Source organism: Papaver somniferum, chromosome 1 (genome assembly GCF_003573695.1).
Source record: "Papaver somniferum cultivar HN1 chromosome 1, ASM357369v1, whole genome shotgun sequence".
Classification (NCBI taxonomy): Eukaryota; Viridiplantae; Streptophyta; class Magnoliopsida; order Ranunculales; family Papaveraceae; genus Papaver; species Papaver somniferum.
In genome coordinates, this window is record NC_039358.1 from 146,975,341 (window position 1) to 146,999,271 (window position 23,931).

A 23,931-nucleotide genomic window follows, 5' to 3' on the forward strand; every position below is an offset into this window, starting at 1 on the left:
GGTTACCCCTTATCCATCTCACCTGGGTGGCTGTATCTACTTTAATTCCTACACTACCCTAAAATTCAGAGAATCAATCGCTCAATTATTGTTTCTTCTGAATTTGAGAAATAGAGGAGTAAATGGAGGCGGTTGTCTGAGATTCTACATCTGAGATCGATGGGCACAGGGAGAATTTAGAGAAGATGAAGTGAAGAAGAACATGATGGGGGAAATTGGTTGTTGTTGGTTTACTAGAAGATTGTGGATCTGAGATGTGCGTTTGAGTATGCTATTGTGATGAAGAATAATGAAGAAATTAGGGATTAGAAAGTGGACTTGGTATTGGAGGTGCAGAGAAGAAATCAGTGAGGGTTGAGACGGTTCTGCATATGCAATTGAACTGAGAAGAGGATTGATTGAATGGGTATATTCAAGGGGTTGGTGATGAGAAGAACTGAGGATTTATGTTGAGATTCAAGGTCTGTGAAGAATGGTTTAGTGGGATCTGTTGCTGCTGTCGATTTGATACAAGACAGAAATGTTGAGATGAGTTTTGGTCGGACTTGAAGATGGGAGATGTTGTTAATGGAATAGAAGACTCTGTGGGTGTTTATTGCCATGGGTCTTTGATGAATTAGGAAAACTGAGGTAAGATGCAGATGAACTGTTGGTGTAAGAGAATTGTGATGCTGGTACAATGGAGAATTACAGATGATGTAATGAACAATCAGTTGAATAGAGAAACTGGAGGTGTAGCTGTTGGTGGATTGCACTGAGCTACGGTTTGCAGAATGGATGTTGAGATGCTGTTGCAGATGTAGTTTTGGTGATTTCCATGGGTCTGAGATGAGGGCTCACGTGCAGAGAAGAAAATGGAATTGCAGCTGTGTTGGCATCACAGAGAAGTAGATGAACTGAAATGGTCTTGTTTGAAGTGCTGTTAATCTGGTGTTGTGGCTTGACTTGCAGGAAGCTGGATGAGAGAAGATGGGTTGATTTTTTGGTGGTGGTACCAGATTCAGTACAAGGTGATGAAACTGGTGGTGTTAGAGAGTTACAGGAAAATGGGTGTTGCAGAGTGTAATGAACAGATGAAATCATTGCGGCTTTTGATCTGAAAATGGAAACTAGTGGTCACTGAAGTGAAGCAGCTGAGATTTGAGCTAATAGATATGTCGGTGCTGTGTTTATTGCAATGAGGGAACATTTTATGGGAGTGAATGCGTTGCAAGTTGGTGCAATGACTTGCATAGGAGGAAGTGCAGATGCAATTGGTGGCATTGAATTGAAGTTGATGTAGTGGAAGAGTTTGTGTGTATGGCTCAAAGCTGAATTGCAGGTTATGATTGACACTGGAGGTGATCCTTGGTGTTGGTATGTAGCTACAGAGATTGCAGGTGGAATGGTTGAGAAGCAAGATGTTGTTATATGCTTGAAGTTACAGATTTGGTTGTTGCTCATGGACAGTGCAGTGAAGATTATTCCTGGGTTCGAGAGGGTAATGAAGCTGTTATTTCTGTGAAGCAATGGATCCATGTTTTTCTCGATTTACAGGATTGTTGAAGTTGCAAAGCTAGCCGTGTTACAGGTGGTTGTGGTCATGAAAACAAGATAAAGAGATGGCAGTTGAGCTGCAAGTGGTGACTGCAATTGAAGTTGGTGGTTAAGATGATACTGCAGTTGCAGAGCAGCAAAAGTGGCTCAAGGGAAGGAGAATACTGGTGTTGCAGGTGGGGATGGAATTGACGCTGAAACTGAGCATGGGAAGGGACGAAGTGCCAACATGGTTGGCTGAGAAGCGATGATGCACGATCATGGTGCAACAGAATTTGTGGCCGTGCAAGATGGTCTGAGCCTATGCAATTCAGCTCAGTCAGGCTAGTTAGACCCTGACTCGCTTCCGAGTTGACTTGGGTGACCCGGTTTGACTCTTCTTTGAATCAGTTGACCCGACCGAGTTGACTCGTTGACCGGTGACCTGGCGGACTTTGCCGGTCACCTGAGATGTTTTCCGGTGACTTTTCCGGCCAACTTCCGGTCGCTTTCCGACCACTTTCCAACGACATTCTTTTGGACATATTTTCTACATGGGTTTTTCTCACTAATGGGCTTATTGGACCACTTGGACTTTAGGCTTTGAAGACCTAGTTTTGGAAAGATGAAAAGCTACAAAAGGAGAAAGTTTCTACAACTTTGGATAAGACGTATTTTTTACTGGGAGCTTTGGAGATAGCCGCAACTAAGGTTTCCTTTTGCATATTTTTCATCTTCTTAATTTATGATTGATTATGATTATGATTATGATTATGATGAACTCAATTATTATGAGTAACTAAACTCAATTATTGGTTATGGTATAAAAGTTGATTTCTCAAGCATGATATTTAAATCAATAGATTAGTTTTGTCTCAGCTTTATTGTTTATGATTCATGGTTTATATTGTTTTATGATTTGAATGCTAGTTTGGTTGAGTCCGGAATCAATTAGATTAGTCTTCATTTTTATTGCTAGATTAGGGTTATTATACGAAAAAGTGATAATTCCTGATTACAAGTAGCATAAATGTGAGTAGTGCTTGTAGTGATATATCCTACTAGTCACATATGAATCATAACCTTTGTTAAAACGAATTAGTGCTTTTACATGTTTGTTTGCATTGATTAGTCTTATTTCATAGAACTTAATGCTCTTAGGGAGTTAAACTTAATTGTTCTTTTACACTTTAGGTTGCTTTCTAGGTAGATTTCACAATGGCATCTTTTAATGTTGTTTGTGATAAAATAGGGAAATAAACGGGATACTCTTGCGATCAAGGTATCCTATGACTTTTAATAAATGAGAGATTAAAATATCAATTCTAGTCATTGATGAAAATACATGTTTGTGAATGATACTATCCCGTGACCAATATCTTCTTCTTATTGATTATTCAATTATTTTATTGCTTTTGATTACTTTTATTGCTTTGTTATTAGATAAAACAAAAATCCCCCCCTTTTGGTTACTTAAGAATCTGAAAATTTGATAACAACAAAAGCCTCTCTGTGGGAACGAACTCTTTCTTATCACGTACTATATTTATCTAGTTGAGTGAGAAAGTGAAATTATATTTACTCGGCTGACAACCGGTCAAATTTTGGCGCCGCTGCCGGGGAGTCATACGGCTTGTTATTAAGTTTTTAGTTTCTTATCATCATTTCTTATTTCATATTTGCTTTTTGTTTTCTTGTCTTGTTTCTCACTTGTTTGCGAGAATTGTTTTCAGGTACCTAATCCCTGGCTTCTAAAGATTGGAACTATCCAAGGTGCGGGATAGCTACTCGAAGAGGCACAATACTCCAACCAAGTCAGGACACGACGGAAGAGCAAGAGTTAGAAGTGGAAGAAGAAGAAGAATTACAACTAGAAGAAGAACAAGAGGTTCCATTTGTAGAACAACCACTAGTTGAAGAAGAAGAAGCAACGGGTGATGCAAATCGTACACTCAAGGACTTGGCTTCTCATAGGCTTGATGCACAACGGTGGTGTATTGAGACAAACTCAACCTTCGAGATCAAGTCGGGGTTGATTAGAGAGTTACCGAAGTTTCATGGCATGTCGAATGAGGATCCAAACAAGCATCTCATGGATTTCCATACCATAGTCACGGCCATGCTACCACCGGAGACTAATGCCGATGGTGCAATGTTGAAAGCTTTTCTGTTTTCTTTGGCGGACAATGCTAAGGAGTGGTTGTATTATTTACCATCCGGAAGTGTCACTACATGGAACGGGTTGAAGAAACTCTTTCTAGAGAGGTTTTTTCCTGCGTCAAAGGCTACTAAAATTCGCAAAGACATTTGTGGGATAAAGCAACACGTGGGAGAATCTTTGTATGAATGTTGGGAGCGATACAAGAGATTGGTGGCAAGCTGTCCACACCACCAATCAGTGACGCTATGATAATACAATACTTCTACGAAGGTATCCAACCAAGTGATAGATATCTTCTTGATGCAGCGGGTGGTGGAGATCTAGTGAACAAGACGGTGTCCCAAGCTACCGAGTTGATTGAAAGCATGGCTACAAACTCGCAACAATTCTACACAAGAGGTGAACCAATGGTTAGGTGAGTGCATGAAGTTACGGAGTCATCATCACACCGTGATCAAAGGATGGATAACATGGAGCAAATGATGCAAAAGATGGCTGCGGTTATTTTACCTTCATATGGTGAAGAGTTGGAGCAAGCTAGTGAGGTCTTTCCAAATCAACAAAGACGGTATGATCCCTACTCCAACACTTCCAATACGGGATGGAGAGATCACCCCAACTTTAGCTATGCAAACAAGCAAGGCGCGGTTCAACAACCTACATTCAACCGTTCGGCTGGATTTCAACCACAACAACAACAATTTCAGCCGCAACATCAACAATTTCAGCAACCACAACAATCGATGCAAAATCAAGGTTTCAATATCGATGCAAAGCTTCAAACATTTATTCAAGGCATTTCTACCATATTTAAGGAAAGTCAACAAGAAACTAAGAGTGCTATCAAGGAGTTGCATACACAAATGGGCTCCATGGGGATTGATATAAACAAGTTGAAGGCACAAAATAGTGGGAAACTCCCTTCTCAACCTATCAACCCAAAAGAGGGTGTCAATGCTATTACGTTGAGAAGTGGTACACAACTTGTGCAACCCGAGGTTACTGATTCGGGGAAGGTGGAAACACCAAAGGAGCCGGTTTTGGAGGAAAAGAGGGATGAAATTCCCCAAACACCCGAGGTACCTATTCCTAACTCTAAAACTCTGGTTTCTACTTATGTTCCTCCTTTACCTTTTCCTCGCAGATTTGCAAGTTCTAAGAAGGCGGAACTAGAAAAGGAGATTTTAGACGTTCTAAAGAAGATTCATGTGAACATACCACTCATTGATGCTGTCAAGCAAGTTCCCAAATATGCGAAAGTGTTGAAGGACTTGTGTACCAATAAGCGAAGACTCAAAGATAATGAAGTGCTAAGTGTGGGGGAGAATGCTTCGGCGATCTTACAACACAAACTCCCACTGAAGTGTAAGGATCCCGGTAGCTTTGACATCCCAGTCACAATTGGTAACACCACATTTAACAAAGCTATGTTGGATTTAGGTGCATCCGTTAATGTTATGCCCGCCTTTATGTACAATTCACTTGAGTTAGGTCCTCTTAAAAAGGCTGGAATTGTATTGCAATTAGCCGATCGCTCTAATGTTTACCCAATGGGTATTGTTGAGGATGTTCTTGTGCAGGTTAATCAACTTGTATTTCCAGCTGACTTTTGCGTGTTAGAGATGAATGAAGGGTCACCGGAATCGTCTCTTCCTTTTCTACTTGGGTGTCCCTTCATGAAAACGGCGAAAACCATTATTGATGTGGACAAGGGAACTCTAACTATGGAGTTTGATGGAGAAACAATACGTTTCAACATTTTTGAGACGATGAGATATCCTAGCGATGTCCACTCTTGTTTCTCCATTGATGTTATGGATACATTGGCACAACAAGTGTTTGAATTGAATGGTGAAGATGCTTTGGAAACCGTTTTAACTACATCCATAGATAATGGTGTAGAGTGTGGTAATGAAGTCAAGGAAGACCTTGGTGATCTTAATTCACTGCAAGGATGCCCGGAAACTCATAATATCTCTTTTATTTCTTTACCATGCAGTGATGAAAAGCTTGTACCTTCCATTTTTAAATATCCAAAGTTAGAATTGAATATTTAAAAAGCTTAGTGACAAGGAAGACTTACATGTGATTGTTTCTAACAAGCTTAGTGAATTACAGGAGCAAAAACTTCTAAGGGTGCGAAGGAAGTACAAGACGGCCATAGGATGGACAATTGCTGATATCAAGGGTATAAGCCCTGCCGTGTGTATGCACAAAATCCGTTTGGAGGACGATGCAAAGCCTACAAGGGAAGCGCAACGTCGTTTGAACCCTGCCATGATGGAATCCGTGAAAAAGGAGATACTCAAGCTTTTGGACGTGGTGTTATCTACCCCATATCCGATAGCAAGTGGGTGAGCCCGGTACAAGTAGTACCAAAGAAATCAGGTGTAACGGTGGTAGAGAATGATAAGAACGAATTTGTCCCAAATCGTGTGCAAACCGGTTGGAGGGTTTGTATTGATTACAGGAAATTGAATGCCACCACTAGGAATGATCATTTTACATTGCCTTTTATTGATCAAATGCTTGAACGTTTAGCTGGACATTCTTATTATTGCTTCCTTGATGGTTATTCAGGTTACAATCAGATTATGATAGCGCCGGAGGATCAAGAGAAAACCACTTTCACTTGTCCTTTCAGTACTTTTGCTTACAGAAGGATGCCTTTTGGCTTGTGCAATGCTCCAGCTACCTTTCAAAGGTGTATGGTAAGTATCTTCTCAGAATATGTTGAAAACATAATCGAAGTGTTTATGGATGACTTTAGTGTCTTTGGTGATTCATTTGACCTTTGCTTGCACAACTTGTCACTGATCCTTGAACGATGTGTTGAAACAAATCTTGTGCTAAATTGGTAGAAGTGTCATTTCATGGTAACTCATGGCATAGTTTTAGGCCATATAATATCTTTTAAAGGCTTGGAAGTCGATAAATCTAAAATAGACCTTATTCGTGCTTTAACCCCTCCCACTACGGTGAGGGAGATACGCTCTTTTCTTGGTCATGCAGGTTTTTATCGTAGATTTATCAAGGATTTTTCCAAGATAGCATCACCACTTTGCAACCTATTGCAAAAAGATGTGGTTTTTAACTTTGATGAAAAGTGTATGGCGGCATTCAATCGTTTGAAAGAACTTTTGATTTCATCCCTATCATTAAACCACCGGATTGGAGCAAGACTTTTGAGCTCATGTGTGATGCAAGTGATTATGCGGTTGGTGCAGTGCTTGGGCAACGTGTGGGGAAGATACCTCATTCTATTTATTATGCTTCTAGAACGTTAAATGAGGCCCAACAAAACTACACAACCACTGAAAAAGAGTTGTTAGCTATTGTTTTTGCTTTGGAAAAGTTTCGCTCTTATCTAATTGGTACAAAAGTTGTTGTCTTTTCTGATCATGCAGCACTTAGGCACTTGCTAATGAAGAAAGAAGCAAAACCGAGGCTTATACGATGGATCTTACTCTTGCAAGAGTTTGATATTGAAATCAAAGACAAGAAAGGAATTGAGAACACCGTTGTGGATCACTTGAGCCGTCTTGCTGTGGACAAGGAAGCTATCCCGTTGCGTGAAAGTTTCCCGGATGAGTAACTATTCTCAATTGCCTTTGGAGAACCATGGTATGCCGATATTGTCAATTACTTGGTGTCTAAACAAATCTCAAATAACTTATCTCGTGCTGAGAGGGACAAACTTAAGAGGTTAGGGAACCAATACATATGGGATGATCCATACTTATGGAAACAATGTAGCGACCAAGTATTATGAAGGTGCGTTCCCGAATCTGAATTTAATTCTATCTTGTCTTTTTGTCACTCCTATGCTTGTGGGGGACATTTTGGGAGTAAGAGAACCGCTTACAAGGTACTTGAAAGCGGTTTCTATTGGCCAACCTTGTTTAAAGATGCATATACATTTTGTACAAATTGTGATAGGTGCCAAAGAACAGGCAATCTAGGTGTCCGAAATCAAATGCCACAAACTTTTATTTAATTTATTGAAGTTTTTGATGTATGGGGTATTGATTTTATGGGTCATTTTGTCAACTCTCGTGGGAATTTTTATATCTTACTTGTTGTTTATTATGTCTCGAAATGGGTGGAAGCTAAGGCAACCCCAACTAATGACTCTAAAGTGGTTTCAAATTTTGTGCAAGCTAATATCTTTGCAAGGTTTGGAATTCCAAGAGCCATAATTAGAGGTGGGGGTTCTCACTTCAAAAACAGGATCTTACAAACCTTGTTGAAGAAGTACAATGTGTCGCACAAGATTGCAACACCTTATAATCCCCAAATAAATTGACAAGCCGAGGTTTCTAACCGGGAGGTGAAATCCATTCTAGAGAAGACGGTGAACCCAACAAGGAAAGATTGGAGCATGCGACTTAATGATGCTTTGTGGGCTTATAGAACCGCATACAAGACACCTATCGGGATGTCTCCCTTTAGGCTTGTGTATGGTAAACCTTGTCATTTACCCGTTGAAATTGAGCATAAGGCGTTTTGGGCTATTAAGCAACGCAATATGGAGATGGATGGGGCTGGAAAGCAAAGGAAGTTACAACTCCAAGAGATAGAGGAGCTCCGCAATGATGCATTTGAAAGCTCGCGCATTTATAAAGAAAATACGAAAGCATTTCATGATAGCATGATTTTTAGGAAACAATTTTGCATTGGAAGAAAGCGTTTTTGTTTAATTCTCGCTTGCATTTATTTCCGGGTAAATTAAGGTCACGTTGGATTGGACCTTTTATTGTTACTAATGTGTTTTCTCATGGTGCAGTGGAAATTCGTAGCACAGCTACAGGCAAGGAACTTAAAGTTAATGGGCACCGGTTGAAACCATATTATTAGAATTTCACTTCCGAAGTGGTGGAAGGAGTTAATTTTGTGGATGCACTCCCTCTGGAGGAGGCATAAAAGGCAAGGAGATAGTCAGCCTGACAACTTTAAACCAAGCGCTAAATGGGAGGCAACCCATAGGATGAGTATTTCTTGTCTTATTTTTATTTTCTTGTCTTGTTTTTAGATTTTTCTTGTCTTGCTTTTATTTTTTCTGATTTCTTGTCACATGTCATGTTAGAATTTCCCACCTTCACTTACTTTGGATGACTCAATTTACATTGAGGACAATGTAAAGTTTAAGTGTGGGGGAGTGGTTAAGCATTTGCATTGTAATTTTTTTCAAATTTTTTGACTTTTGTGTAAAATAGTGAATAAGAAAACTCCAACTTGTGGTTAGTTTAGAGTCACATAGTATACATGTCGCTAAGATTACATCGAGATTCTCATAAGAGTGAGTGAACTTAGAGATGACAGAGAACATGATCAGGTTTCTTACTTGTATGAGAGTTAAAGTTGGATTTAACCATACCAGTGGCAAATGAGGTGTAGACTGAATTCAGTATTAGATTTGTGATCCCCTATAGTGGAGACTACCCATGTTACATCATGAGAGGAACCGACCTTCACTTCTTTGTACCTGTCTAAATATGTGCTTTTAGAGTGTGTGTCACCGTACATAAACTCCGGGTAGAATGGTGAGCTACCCAACCTCCCACCAATAGAAGCACTATTTTGATCTCTTGAGTGCTATTTTATCAATCATGAATGGTGACATCGAATTGCTAACTTACATACCACTTGTAATCTTGTTCGCAGTTAGCACCATCCACTTTATCTCTCTCTACACCGACAGGTCCATAGAAACACTATCATCATCAACAAGAGGAGCATCACAAATTCGAAGTAAATTTGAAGACGTTTAAGGTTTACAAGCAACAGTACAGAAATGAGCAGATTTCAGATTCAAGTAAAGCAACAAGACAAGGAGCAGAATTTTTACAAGTTGAAGACTATTGTACAAGAATGAAGATTATTAAGATGAAAATTCAAGAAGTTTGTGATATGGAGACATACAAGTTATCGAGCGGTAAAGTACTTACACCATGGCCTTTGTACTTGCATTTTTATTTTTATCTTTATTTTGTATTTGTATTATTTTCTCTTGTCTCAAAAAAAAAAAAAAGAGACAAGAGAAATTTTGTTAGGTCCATTATTAGTTTTAATTTTTTTTGTTTGTTTTCATTTTGTATTTACTTTATTTATCTTGCATCTTACAAAAATAAATAAAATATTGCATCATATTTTGGTTTGTTTAGTTCGTTTTTGGTTTTGTATTCATTCAATAAAGCCAATGGAAGAAGGAATATTTATAATGGAGTTTCAAGAAACAAGGAATTAAAGGAAAGAATCACATTGTCAAGATTCTACGAAGTTCAAGAGTTATCATCACTAGTTGAAGACCGAAGACGAAGATGAAGACACTGATTGAAGACCGAAGACGTTTATATGGATGTTGTGAGAGTGGTGCTAACTGCACGTCGAACGGATAACGAGGTAAGTAAGCATATTCCCACCTTCGTTAAGTGGTTGATTTCCTTTCTTAGAGATTGTCAGCAAAATGGGTTTTCAAAACAATAAAAGATGTGGGTTTTCAAAACGATTCGGAGGGTTTTTGCCTTCCTATCATTCAACGCGTCGCAGGATTCTCTCTTCACTCCTACCTGGACACATGTGTGACCCATAAAGAGCTATTTATTATTGAGAGCAACTTCATAAAACCCTTTCTTGTGAGGCAGAGTCGAGACTTTTGATCACTCCGAACCCGAATTTCTTTCGAGAAGGGATGGTTACTTCTCTCTCAACTTTTAAGGATGAGATTGTGTTCATTTATGTGTCTAACTTCTTATGACTAGTATACAGAATCTCTATGTCTTCTTAGGCATTGGATGCTATCTTTATGGAGAACTAGTAAGTTGGAAAAGTAGGTTTTGTGGGTATATCTCTAGTAAACCCTCATGATATGGAGTTGTATGTATCCTTTAGAATAAGTTTTGTGTGATTTGCTCGAGGACTAGCAAAGTCTAAGTGTGGGGGAATTTGATAGGTGTTGTAAACAACTTGATTTTATATCTATGTTTATGCTTTCTTTACTAGTTTTCTTGTAAAATATGTATCTTATGTTTCGTTTTGAGTTACTAGGTGCTTCGGAGTCATTATGAGCAAAAGAAGGAAAAAATGTCCATTTGGAGCGTAAAGGAGCATTTCATGCGCAAGTGCCAGTGGAAGCACAATGGAGGAAAAGAAGACAACCACTACAGCTTAGTCTAAAGAAGCATGGAGCAGAGAACTTCGGTGTTCCTTATCTAATGAGCCTAGAGTCACCCTGGTTACCCCTTATCCATCTCACCTGGGTGGCTGTATCTACTTTAATTCCTACACTACCCTAAAATTCAGAGAATCAATCGCTCAATTATTGTTTCTTCTGAATTTGAGAAATAGAGGAGTAAATGGAGGCGGTTGTCTGAGATTCTACATCTGAGATCGATGGGCACAGGGAGAATTTAGAGAAGATGAAGTGAAGAAGAACATGATGGGGGAAATTGGTTGTTGTTGGTTTACTAGAAGATTGTGGATCTGAGATGTGCGTTTGAGTATGCTATTGTGATGAAGAATAATGAAGAAATTAGGGATTAGAAAGTGGACTTGGTATTGGAGGTGCAGAGAAGAAATCAGTGAGGGTTGAGACGGTTCTGCATCTGCAATTGAACTGAGAAGAGGATTGATTGAATGGGTATATTCAAGGGGTTGGTGATGAGAAGAACTGAGGATTTATGTTGAGATTCAAGGTCTGTGAAGAATGGTTTGGTGGGATCTGTTGCTGCTGTCGATTTGATACAAGACAGAAATGTTGAGATGAGTTTTGGTCGGACTTGAAGATGGGAGATGTTGTTAATGGAATAGAAGACTCTGTGGGTGTTTATTGCCATGGGTCTTTGATGAATTAGGAAAACTGAGGTAAGATGCAGATGAACTGTTGGTGTAAGAGAATTGTGATGCTGGTACAATGGAGAATTACAGATGATGTAATGAACAATCAGTTGAATAGAGAAACTGGAGGTGTAGCTGTTGGTGGATTGCACTGAGCTACGGTTTGCAGAATGGATGTTGAGATGCTGTTGCAGATGTAGTTTTGGTGATTTCCATGGGTCTGAGATGAGGGCTCACGTGCAGAGAAGAAAATGGAATTGCAGCTGTGTTGGCATCACAGAGAAGTAGATGAACTGAAATGGTCTTGTTTGAAGTGCTGTTAATCTGGTGTTGTGGCTTGACTTGCAGGAAGCTGGATGAGAGAAGATGGGTTGATTTGTTGGTGGTGGTACCAGATTCAGTACAAGGTGATGAAACTGGTGGTGTTAGAGAGTTACAGGAAAATGGGTGTTGCAGAGTGTAATGAACAGATGAAATCATTGCGGCTTTTGATCTGAAAATGGAAACTAGTGGTCACTGAAGTGAAGCAGCTGAGATTTGAGCTAATAGATATGTCGGTGCTGTGTTTATTGCAATGAGGGAACATTTTATGGGAGTGAATGCGTTGCAAGTTGGTGCAATGACTTGCATAGGAGGAAGTGCAGATGCAATTGGTGGCATTGGACTGAAGTTGATGTAGTGGAAGAGTTTGTGTGTATGGCTCAAAGCTGAATTGCAGGTTATGATTGACACTGGAGGTGATCCGTGGTGTTGGTATGTAGCTACAGAGATTGCAGGTGGAATGGTTGAGCAGCAAGATGTTGTTATATGCTTGAAGTTACAGATTTGGTTGCTGCTCATGGACAGTGCAGTGAAGATTATTCCTGGGTTCGAGAGGGTAATGAAGCTGTTATTTCTGTGAAGCAATGGATCCATGTTGTTCTCGATTTACAGGATTGTTGCAGTTGCAAAGCTAGCCGTGTTACAGGTGGTTGTGGTCATGAAAACAAGATAAAGAGATGGCAGTTGAGCTTCAAGTAGTGACTGCAATTGAAGTTGGTGGTTAAGATGATACTGCAGTTGCATAGCAGCAAAAGTGGCTCAAGGGAAGGAGAATACTGGTGTTGCAGGTGGGGATGGAATTGACGCTGAAACTGAGCATGGGAAGGGACGAAGTGCCAACATGGTTGGCTGAGAAGCGATGATGCACGATCATGGTGCAACAGAATTTGTGGCCGTGCAAGATGGTCTGAGCCTATGCAATTCAGCTCAGTCAGGCTAGTTAGACCCTGACTCGCTTCCGAGTTGACTTGGGTGACCCGGTTTGACTCTTCTTTGAATCAGTTGACCCGACCGAGTTGAATCGTTGACCGGTGACCTGGCGGACTTTGCCGGTCACCTGAGATGTTTTCCGGTTACTTTTCCAGCCAACTTCCGATCGCTTTCCGACCACTTTCCAACAACATTCTTTTGGACATATTTTCTACATGGGTTTTTCTCACTAATGGGCTTATTGGACCACTTGGACTTTAGGCTTTGAAGACCTAGTTTTGGAAAGATGAAAAGCTACAAAAGGAGAGTTTCTACAACTTTGGATAAGACGTATTTTTTTACTGGGAGCTTTGGAGATAGACGCAACTAAGGTTTGCTTTTGCATATTTTTCATCTTCTTAATTTATGATTGATTATGATTATGATTATGATTATGATGAACTCAATTATTATGAGTAACTAAACTCAATTATTGGTTATGGTATAAAAGTTGATTTCTCAAGCATGATATTTAAATCAATGGATTAGTTTTGTCTCAGCTTTATTGTTTATGATTCATGGTTTATATTATTTTATGATTTGAATGCTAGTTTGGTTGAGTCCGGAATCAATTAGATTAGTCTTCATTTTTATTGCTAGATTAGGGTTATTATACGAAAAAGTGATAATTCCTGATTACAAGTAGCATAAATGTGAGTAATGCTTGTAGTGATATATCCTACTAGTCACATATGAATCATAACCTTTGTTAAAACGAATTAGTGCTTTTACATGTTTGTTTGCATTGATTAGTCTTATTTCATAGAACTTAATGCTCTTAGGGAGTTAAACTTAATTGTTCTTTTACACTTTAGGTTGCTTTCTAGGTAGATTTCACAATGGCATCTTTTAATGTTGTTTGTGATAAAATAGGGAAATAAACGGGATACTCTTGCGATCAAGGTATCCTATGAATTTTAATGAATGAGAGATTAAAATATCAATTCTAGTCATTGATGAAAATACATGTTTGTGAATGATACTATCCCGTGACCAATATCTTCTTCTTATTGATTATTCAAATTATTTTATTGTTTTTGATTACTTTTATTGCTTTGTTTATTTAGATAAAACAAAATCCCCCCCCCCTTTTGGTTACTTAAGAATCTGAAAATTTGATAACAACAAAAGCCTCTATGTGGGAACGAACTCTTTCTTATCACGTATTATATTTATATCTAGTTGAGTGAGAAAGTGAAATTATATTTGCTCGGCTGACAACCGGTCAGATGCTCTTCAGAAAATGAAGGATGCTTTCTCCAAGAAGAACGGGTTGTCATTGGACAATTTCCCTTAAATGCTTTTATTTTTCTGAACCTTCTTTTCTTAGGTTTTTTTTTTTTTTTGAAAGGCAAGAGACGCCTCTTTCACGGTTTTGATTTTCTGGTTTTCTTGATTGATAGATGATTGTTTCTTATAAGAGTTTTGGGTTATTTTTGGAATGGACTATTATTCTTGGAACGATGGCACTTGAATCAATTGATATGTTGGAATCCGAATTATGAATGTGAGTAGTACAATTATTCTAGAAAAATTGTGAAACCGTGAATGTTGCGTGAAAAGAGAAAATATGATATGATGTGAAATCTTGGGCGATTGGGTTATCGGTTTCCACTGTCAATACGATGCCTGTGTATACCTCCAATAAATCCAAAATAATAGGTTGTGTAAACATTGTCTGACAAAACTTACTCGCTTTAGGGCCTTTCACCAAAACTGAATCTTCATAGCGTAAATCCGAGTTTTTTTGTGACGCCATCCTTGCCGCGAGAAGTCCCCAGTCATTCTTTATTTTATGTGAAACATCACTGGTAGGATGATGGAATTGAGAGTCGAATTTGCAACCGAGAGATTAACCACCCACTGTGGTCGCCAATTGTTTGTGGGTGAAAATTGTTTCTGCTGATTTTGGTAAATTGGGTGTGTGGATGAGAAACGAATCTAAACCCTAAACAATGCACTGCACGGGAGTACTTTAGATTCGAGAGATCAATTTGTACAAACCTGGCCTAAACCAAGAAATGGTCGTGCCAGGCTTGCTTCGGTCACAAAGCGAAGGAGAAGGGTTGGTCTTAGGGAGGGAAGCGAAGAGAGTGTTGAGACCAAAATAGTTAATTCTGAAGATGTGGCTTGTTTTATGACTTGTATCAGAAAGTGGAACTGGCTTGCAGAGTGAAAATCTATCAGTTCTTGGTGATTTCTGGATACTATGTTGTTTCCGACCAAAAACTTGTTGTTTGGTGGAAATAGGTGAATCCTATTTATACAAGTCATATTGAAACGTACACGGGTCTCGTAGGAAGTGGGAACGATTGGGTGATGGAAGAGTGGAGTAACGTATAACCGTCAGAAACCATGCTTCCATGATGAAGGAAGTTGATCCGTTTACACCCGTTATTTCTTGACACCACTAATTGTCCCACTTTATGACACTTTCTTATAACGGGCGTATTTGCACGCCGCAACCTGTAAACCGCCATACCAATACCCTGATGAGTATCCCCCAGTTTGAGAGATGTTTGATGTCTCGAGTGTTTTCGTGGAAAACATGTAGCACTTTGCTACGTGCGGAAATTCAAAGTCAAGAGTCTTGCCGCAAGAAAAAAGCATGTGATGCTATTAGGCACGTCTTGGCTGGTCGCCTAAAACTTGCCACAAGTCCGTCAGTTCGGTGGCAAACTTGGATGGCTCAGATTGCATCGCATGAGGAAGGGTAGCCGTTGATTATGGCTACCTTCTGTTGGTGCCTGGTAATGGCACAGTGGCATTTTGGTGTATGCCAGTGGCACTGCGGCATGACTGGTATAGATCGTGCATGACAGTGGCACGGTGGTATAAGTGGCGCCTGGCATAGCCATGGCTACGAGATTTAAGCGGCTGGTTGCCTAAAACTTGCCACAAGTCTGTCAGTTCGGTGGCGAATTTGGTTGGCTGAGATTTCATCTCATGAGGAAGGATGACCATTGATTATGGCCATATCTTGTTGTATATCAAAGTGGCGCCATTGGCATAGTGGCGTCTGGCGTAGCCATGGCATAGCCGCATGCCTGAGGCGTAGCCGTGGCAACTGTTTTGGCATATTGGTGTTAGACCCAAATATGGCTCTAGCAACATTGCCCTATTGCTAAGTTAAACTTAAAGCCTTAGGAGAATCACTTAAACTAGTTGGCATGGCGACTTTAGCTAAACTAGGGTTTGGCATATCGAAACCTTAATTAGCATGTGCACTGCGGCACGGTGGCGTGGCTGAGATAGTTGGTGCATGCCAATGGAATGATAATGCAAATAGAGCCTGGCATAGCCATGGCCGTTAGATTTTGGCACATTGTTGTTAGACCCGAAATGTGGCGTGGCAACATTGACCATGTTTCCACATCAATCCCAATGCTCTGGGGAACGTTACTTGGCTTGGTTGGCGTAGTAACTTTTCCTAAATTAGGGTTTGGCATGTTGAAACCCTAATTAGTGTGTGTGGCATGCGGGCGCAGCATGGCAACAGTTTTTATGCAAACGATGTCATAGTTGTGCCAAGGGGACTATAGCAAGGTCATGGTGTGGAAACGACCGCATGAGTAAGGATTTCCGTGGGTGGCTATGATATGGCGCCATTCCTAGGGTTTCCTGGGTCCCACACGGCTCGTGGCATGTTGGCATGCCGCTTATCTCATTGACGCAACATGGCATGTTTGGCGTGTTGGCGCGGTTTTTGGAAAGTCAATTGGCTTCGTGACTATATCTGGCGCATCTTCCCCTTTTTAATACTGCGGCAAGTTTAGAGCAACCTGATTGGTCAGAAAAGAGGGCCGACCAAGCATGGGCGTGGCTACACTTCTGATGTGAGTGTGATGGCTTTAGAGCGACCTGATTGGTCGATGGGGAATGAGGCCGGAAAGTATGGGGCCAACCACAACTTATGTGTGTGTGACGAGTTTAAGGCGACCTGATTGGTCGAGGGAAATAAGGCTGGTTTAGGATGGAGGGTGGCCAATGGAAAATGGGGCCGGCTTGGCTTAAGGCATGGCCACGCCTCCCTTTGTTGCTGCTCCTATCCTGCGACTCCTTGTTTTCTGATTCCGGACAAGATTTTGCATCTACTAATCCATGGAGGATTAATTACCGCGTTTTCCTAGGCTTAATTTCGACAAGCAAGGTCTAATATACTGCACGAGGCGCAAAACCCTAACTTTTGAAAATTGGTCAGGGTAATTGATTGAATTCTATGTGTTGACACAGAGTTCTTTAAGTTCATTTCCAGAGATCAGCATGCTTTCTGATTGAATACCTTATGCAAAGACCTTATCCTTGATATTTGGAAATTCGTGCTACTCTGCGGCGAGTGAACACAAATTGTCATGCCATATCAACATTAAGGGTTCAGCCGGGGAACATAGCACATAAAGAATTCAAAGAAACTTATATTAAGTGAACATAGGCAAGGTGCCAAAAGTTACAGAAAATCTGGGATTGTTGCTACATGCACCATTCTGGGTAAATTTCATGAGAAAATATCGAGTTGCTCAATAAGTGTGCCAGTGAAGAGGTTGAACACTCGTCACTTTACATGGCTCTGTTTCTTTGCAGAGTGACGACACATTAAATATAGGGTTTTTCAAATTTCGCCCTGAACTAAAAACCACCATCAACAACATGTTATTCATTCGATAAATAAAATCATCATTCACTCTCATGCTATCAATAACCTTAAAAATGTAATATTGCGTGGATCACTAACTGATGAAAGAGAGTGAGTCGTACATCTCTTTTCACCCACCTTAATTATTGAGTCAAAACCACCTGTTTTGGGTCAAAACCACTAAATCTATTACAATACCACCTGAAAAAGCGAGGGTACTGTAGATGGGGCAAAACGAGTTGTTGGTTTTTACGGAATTGAGGAGACGACCGTGCGGAGGAAACTCCTTGAACCAAGCGAACTGTCAAACATCACACAGATGCACTGCAAGAAGGGAGTGCTTTGAATTCGAGAGATCAATCTGTAGTACTCCTGCCTAAACCAAGAAAATGGTCGTTCCAGAGTAAATTCGGTCACAAGAGAGGATGGGTCGATCTGTAGGAGGGAAGCTGAGAAATGCATGAGATCAATGATGATCGAAGATTGTAGGTGTGTTGTGTGTTCTGAAATAAGATAAGTTCTGAATGATTGAATTTGCTCTGTTGAGAGTAATTGCTCAGATGTTGAGTTGTTAATCTCTTGTTGTCTGTTCGACGTGAGATCGTCTTGTTTTTTAATCATGATTCAGAGACTTATTCATATTGCTAGAATTGTAAACACCTTGATCCCATGAAGTGTGACATTTGCTGGAGTCAACGAGTGGGGAAGTGGAAATCGTGTTAAAACCAGTTGCTCATCGTGCGGAGACTTGGTTGATTTTCTACCCACTACTTTGTTAACTCCTTCAACTGATTGCACGACTTGCTCACATTCTCATCGTGTGTATGAACACACAGGCCATAAACCGCCAGACCAAACTCCTAGTTAATATCCCCCATGTAACACGATTGATGTCTCGTGATTGTGGAGTCTGCAAGGTAGACGTGTATTTAGTTAGTCAGTTGCTGACTTCATGGGACGATGAGTCCTTGTATTGTTGAGTCAAACAGATGTTCTGGGACTCATGAATTGAACGTGTCTGTTGAGACAGAAGTATAATTGTTGAATAAATGTTGATAGTTAAGGTGAGCAAATATTGCTCATGGATCGTTGAATATTGATAGTTGAATCAATACTCCTTAGTCTGAGCAAATATTGCTCATTTGGGCAAGGGTTGCTCGTTTGATGAATTACTGGTAGCATGACCAAATAATATATTATTTTAAGATACTGGCAACTGAACCGAGTATAATTAATAAAATGTTGGTCATGGGATCGTCGTAAAATTATCAGTGTTTGAATCTACTCAGAATTATGTTTTTGCAGAGCTTTGGATTTGAAACCCTAATTTTGATCAATTGCTGATCAATTGATAATTTATTGAAAATCAACCATGGAATGAAGGAGAGACCGGCTACATGGGATGATGGATCGACCATGTAGCGCCCGGATGCTCGAGTGAACAAAATACCAAAGTCTCTTGAAGACCAGTTGGTGAAAAGATGATTAAATGTTGGTTTAATCATTTATTCAAACAATGTTCGTCTGAACCTTAGGTGATAAAACCTAATAAATTATGAAGAGATGAAGGACCGACAAAGGGGTCATGAAACCGGCCCTGGTTGGTCACGGGGTCGACTGACGATCGTTTTATGAAATTCCAAAATTGTTTGGAAGCATTTGAACCTAATGTGAACAAATTAGGTCAAATGATGAAAGTATGTGGGACCAGCCTCTTGTAAGCCAAAGAGCCAACCTTGGTCGGTCAAGGTAATATGCTCGCATCGCCAAAGTGTCCGTGTCTCAGTCCTGAGAATTTTGATATTTTTTGATGTACGTTTGAGCAACATTTTTGAGAAAAATATGAAGAAATCAAGGATTTTGCTGAAACTGAGGAAACTTCATAAGATGAAGGAAATAATAATAATAAATTAAGAAATCCGGCTATGGCCAAGGCATGGCCGTCCGGCCAAAGAGCCCGGTCCCATGGCACTTTTCATAATTTTATATTATTTTTCATGATTTTAGGGAAATATCATGAAATCAAGGAGTTTGTTGAAACCAAGGAGTTTTGTTGAAATCAAGGAGTTTCCTTGAGATGAAGGAAACAAATAATATTAATAATAATAAAATAAGGGCATGTGGGACCGGCTTGGGCATGGTCATCCGTCTAGGGCCGGTCCCGTGAGCTTTCCCTAATTTTATGTATTATTTCATGATTTGAAGAAATTTTCATAATTTGAAGGAAATATCATGAAATCAAGGAATTTCATGGAATGAAAAACATAAAAAATAATAATAATAATAATAAAATAAGGAGTGTGTGGGACCGGCTAGGGCATGACCAGCCATCTAGGGACCGGTCCCACGAGTTTTCCCTAATTTTATATTATTTTCATGACTTAAAGGATGTATCATGAAATTAAGGAGTTTTCATGAGATGAGGGATATAACAATAAAATAATGAGGAATCATGAGGTGTGGGACCGGCCACGACTAGGGCATAGACGGCCGTCTAGTAGACACGGTCCCACGACACCTTTCCCAATTTTATATTACTTCCTTGATGCGAAGGAAACACCATGAAACTGAGGAGTTTCCTTAAAACGAAAGATATTTGTTCAAATGAAGGGATTTTCATGAGATCAAGGAAAATAATGAAATATGATAAAATATAGAATTGGGCGTGGGACTTGCCACGGCACGACCGGACGTCCGGTGGGCCCATTCCCCCAGCGCCTTGATTAATATTTTATTATTTATTATTTTGTTCCTATTTTGCACAGGTTCATCGTTCTTTCGTATTTTGGAATGCTCGTTCGTGCATTCAGGTGCTCGTTAGTGTATTATTGCTGAGCACACTTGCACCATTTTAGTCGGGGCTTACTCGATAGTTTCTCAGATGTCCTGCATTGAATATTTATCACTAACCCATGAAATTCTGCTGGGAAGAACCATGAATTGAAGTAACGAAATATTATAAAGAACGAAGAATATTTTTCAGTTAATGAATCTAATGATTTAGGAATAATTAATTGATGGCTCTATATTAGTACGATCGTCTAGGAGCATTAATTATTCAGGAATTGAGTGATATGAGCTTGTTGAAGCGTCATATTTCTTTTATATAGTCATGGAAAACATTGTTACATCCTGGAGACGTTATTGCTCTATACTAGCAGGCAAGCTGTCTAGGAGACGTCTAATTTTTCGATTCTATATAGAAGTAATTACTGAAATTGCTCAGTATTCATGAGATATGTCGTTGCCTCAGCTGAGAGACTACACATCCACATATACTATGAGAGACAGTATTCTCAGTCAGAGATTCTTGTGACATGAGCTTTCATGCCTCGATGAGAGACATGAACCTCAATACTCATCTGATTGCTGGATCAGGAGCATGTATAATTATGGTTTACGATTTTAGCCCTTGTCGAAAATCCACCATCTACATTAAATCCCCTGCTTAGTGAGGGACATTCATGTTCCTCAGTCAGCACTGGATGGTGATTCTTTTTTTAGTTACAGAAGAAATAAGTAATTGAACTTAGTCGTAAGATAGAATGTTACCTGATTTTCGATTGTACGAGCGAACCATGGCTTGAACGAAGATCCCAGTAGCATGACAGAGCATCGTCTAACGAGCGTAAATTGGTGTAGCACCGCTCTTTTTTATTTCTTTTTCAGAAGTTGATAACTTGTTCATGAGTTGTTTATTTTAAAATTATATACACATATGCATGTATTGACGTGAGTTTTGTAAAAACCCTAGTTTTAGGAACAAACGTCTGATTAATAGTTTAATAAACTAGCAATAATCCCTAATGTAGGAGAGATTTTTTTTTTAAATATGTGAGATTTTAATAAACTCTCATTTCATAGGTGGATGCTTGTACGAGAGAAAAAGTATTTTTGAATAGACGTGCATCTGTTAGTAAAAAATTTGTCTATGAGCTTTCATTAAAAAATTATTTTCGATATGTAAGCTTTCATAAATTTTTGAAAATATACTCTCGAGGGATCAATATATATATATATATGTGTGTTTTTCAAATTTACGTGAGTTTCACGTTAAAACGTATTTTTTGTAAAATCAATGTTTTGATTTTGAACAAACGTTGAAAGTAGACAATTATACATGGTGAAATAATGTCTGTATGTGAGTTTTCACAATTGTAGAATGGACGTCTGTCCAATTTTTGAAAAACCAGTGGATGTTAAAATTCACGTGGGTTGTTCATGGTTTTGTGAAAATCAATGTCATGATTTTGAATAATGAATTTTGCTCGTCTTTGCAGGTTTGAAGGAACGAGCAAGTTTTCGAAATTCTAACGTTATAATCACTACATCTAGTGAAATTGTAAATAGGTAAGAGTTGAATTGTTACCATTTTTGTTGCGTGTTTTTTATTGGTATATCCATGACTCCATGTATTTCGCCTCATATAGTGGTGACTTCTGGTTACAACCACCCTTCTGGATCTTCTGGCGAACGCTCCAGAAATATCAAGTCAAAGATGAAGACTTCTGCAGATGTTCATGCCGAGGTGACTCAACCTTTCAGAGACGCTGGAAAGCTGGTACTTTGTATGTCTCTCAATCATCTGGGAGTCGTCCCTTATCAGTAGAAGCACCGCCGACTTCAGCAAATGAGAGTATCGGCTGAAGATGAAGTCAGGCTTTGCGTTGATGGTGTATATCCTCATTCATATGTGGATGGACGAAGAATTTCGTCATAATTCGTCATCAGAAAATTCAGAAGTCGGTCTTTCAGTAAAAACGTTGTAGAATCTTCGTCCGATGTCGGATTTTCGCGGTCTATCCATGTTTTTTCATCCTCAGAAGATTTCCAAGCTTTGGCTAAAAATCTTTTTGAGTTTTGAGCATGTTTAGGGGCCTAAATAGGCGAAACAGTAAACTTCCAGGAGATTTCCAGAAAATTTTCAGCTGGCATGTAGTCCAATATTTTGGACACATCTCTTTGCTTGTTTCTCCAATTTATATGAATTTTGGATATGTTGTAGAGGACATCCATACGAAGATAATGGTATATGACATATACCTAGATTATTCACCAATATCTCCCAGCTCGCTTCTTTGTGCGCGACAGTGTAAAATCATCTCAGACGAGCTTGTTGTAAAACACTCTTGTTGTGTCTTTGGAACATTCACTTGTGTCTTGAACGGTTGGTGAAGGATTACAATATCATTGATTCATTTGAGACCAGGACCCCTTGATTGATACATGAGCATGGTGCTTGCAGCCATGTTGTTTTTGTCAGTCGTAGAAACATCACTTCTGAAACCCTGGTCACGGGACCATGACTGAGGTTGGTCTCAAGAGTGGGTGGTGTAATGACCATGGTTTAAAGTCCCGATGGTAGAATTACTTTTATGATGAATGATTAGCACATGAGAGTCTGGTGCCACGGGTCTTGGACTGTGAAACTGATCGTCATGATCAGTGGATCATCAGTCCCAAGTATTTTGTTAAATTTCTCCTTTTCGTTTTCTCTTCTTCTAGAAAGACTTGGATAGAGGACCCAGGTATAAAAATTGATGTAAAGACCTAGGTGGTCGAAATTGGAGGTACCTTGATAAAGTACTTAGTGGAAAGACCTGGTGGACACCGATCGACTGTGGAAGTTATGAATCCCGTCTAAGAATTGTTGCTTGCATGTTGTATGCTCTGGAAGCTGTAGGAACCTCATACGACGTCGGAATTCGATGCTTGACCCCATCTTTTGAATCTAAGAGACTGATTTATCACTTGAGAAAAGAATCACTCAATTTGGAGTTGTAGAGGTCAGCCAACGAAGCGTGCACATTTGTAATTTGAAATCCCCTACAAAATTTTCAGATTTCGTAGACCTGACGGTAAAGGCCATATCATTCATATCGTATGTATGATTGATGCTCCCTTTTGGTATGTTGTAGAAGAGACATAGACTAACATTTTTCTTTGAGGAAGTATTGTCCCATTCCTCACTTATTGGTACATTTTTGTAAACCCATGGGCTGAAGTATGTTGTATCTCATTTGTAGAGGTGATGAGAACATCTTGTAGAAGACTTGAGATTGTGCCCGCCTGTTGTGCAAGCTTCAGAAAGACTTTCATGTGAACATATTTCATGTATACACACCTTGATATGAATCATTAGTGCTTGGAGAAGTCTGATCCATCGAGTAACACTTCAGAGAATGGATAGTTGATGAAGCTGGTCATGAGGATGTTGCCTCTGAGACCGTCATTGATGCTGGATCACGATAGAATTTTCTCCAGAAATGCTTGTTGATGCCGATATTATGTTCGGAGTTGCTCCAGAGACCCAAAAGGATAGATCCATGATTATCGACATAGTCTTTACTCCCTCATCCAGTGGGCCTTTACTGTGAAGTGCCTTGTCAGGGAATCGATGTTGTTGCGGTAGATAGCAGCGGCAGTTTCCATTCTGGATGTGATCAGTGAAGAGAGGAAGTTCCTCAGTCGTGCAGGGGCTTGTGATGTACAAATA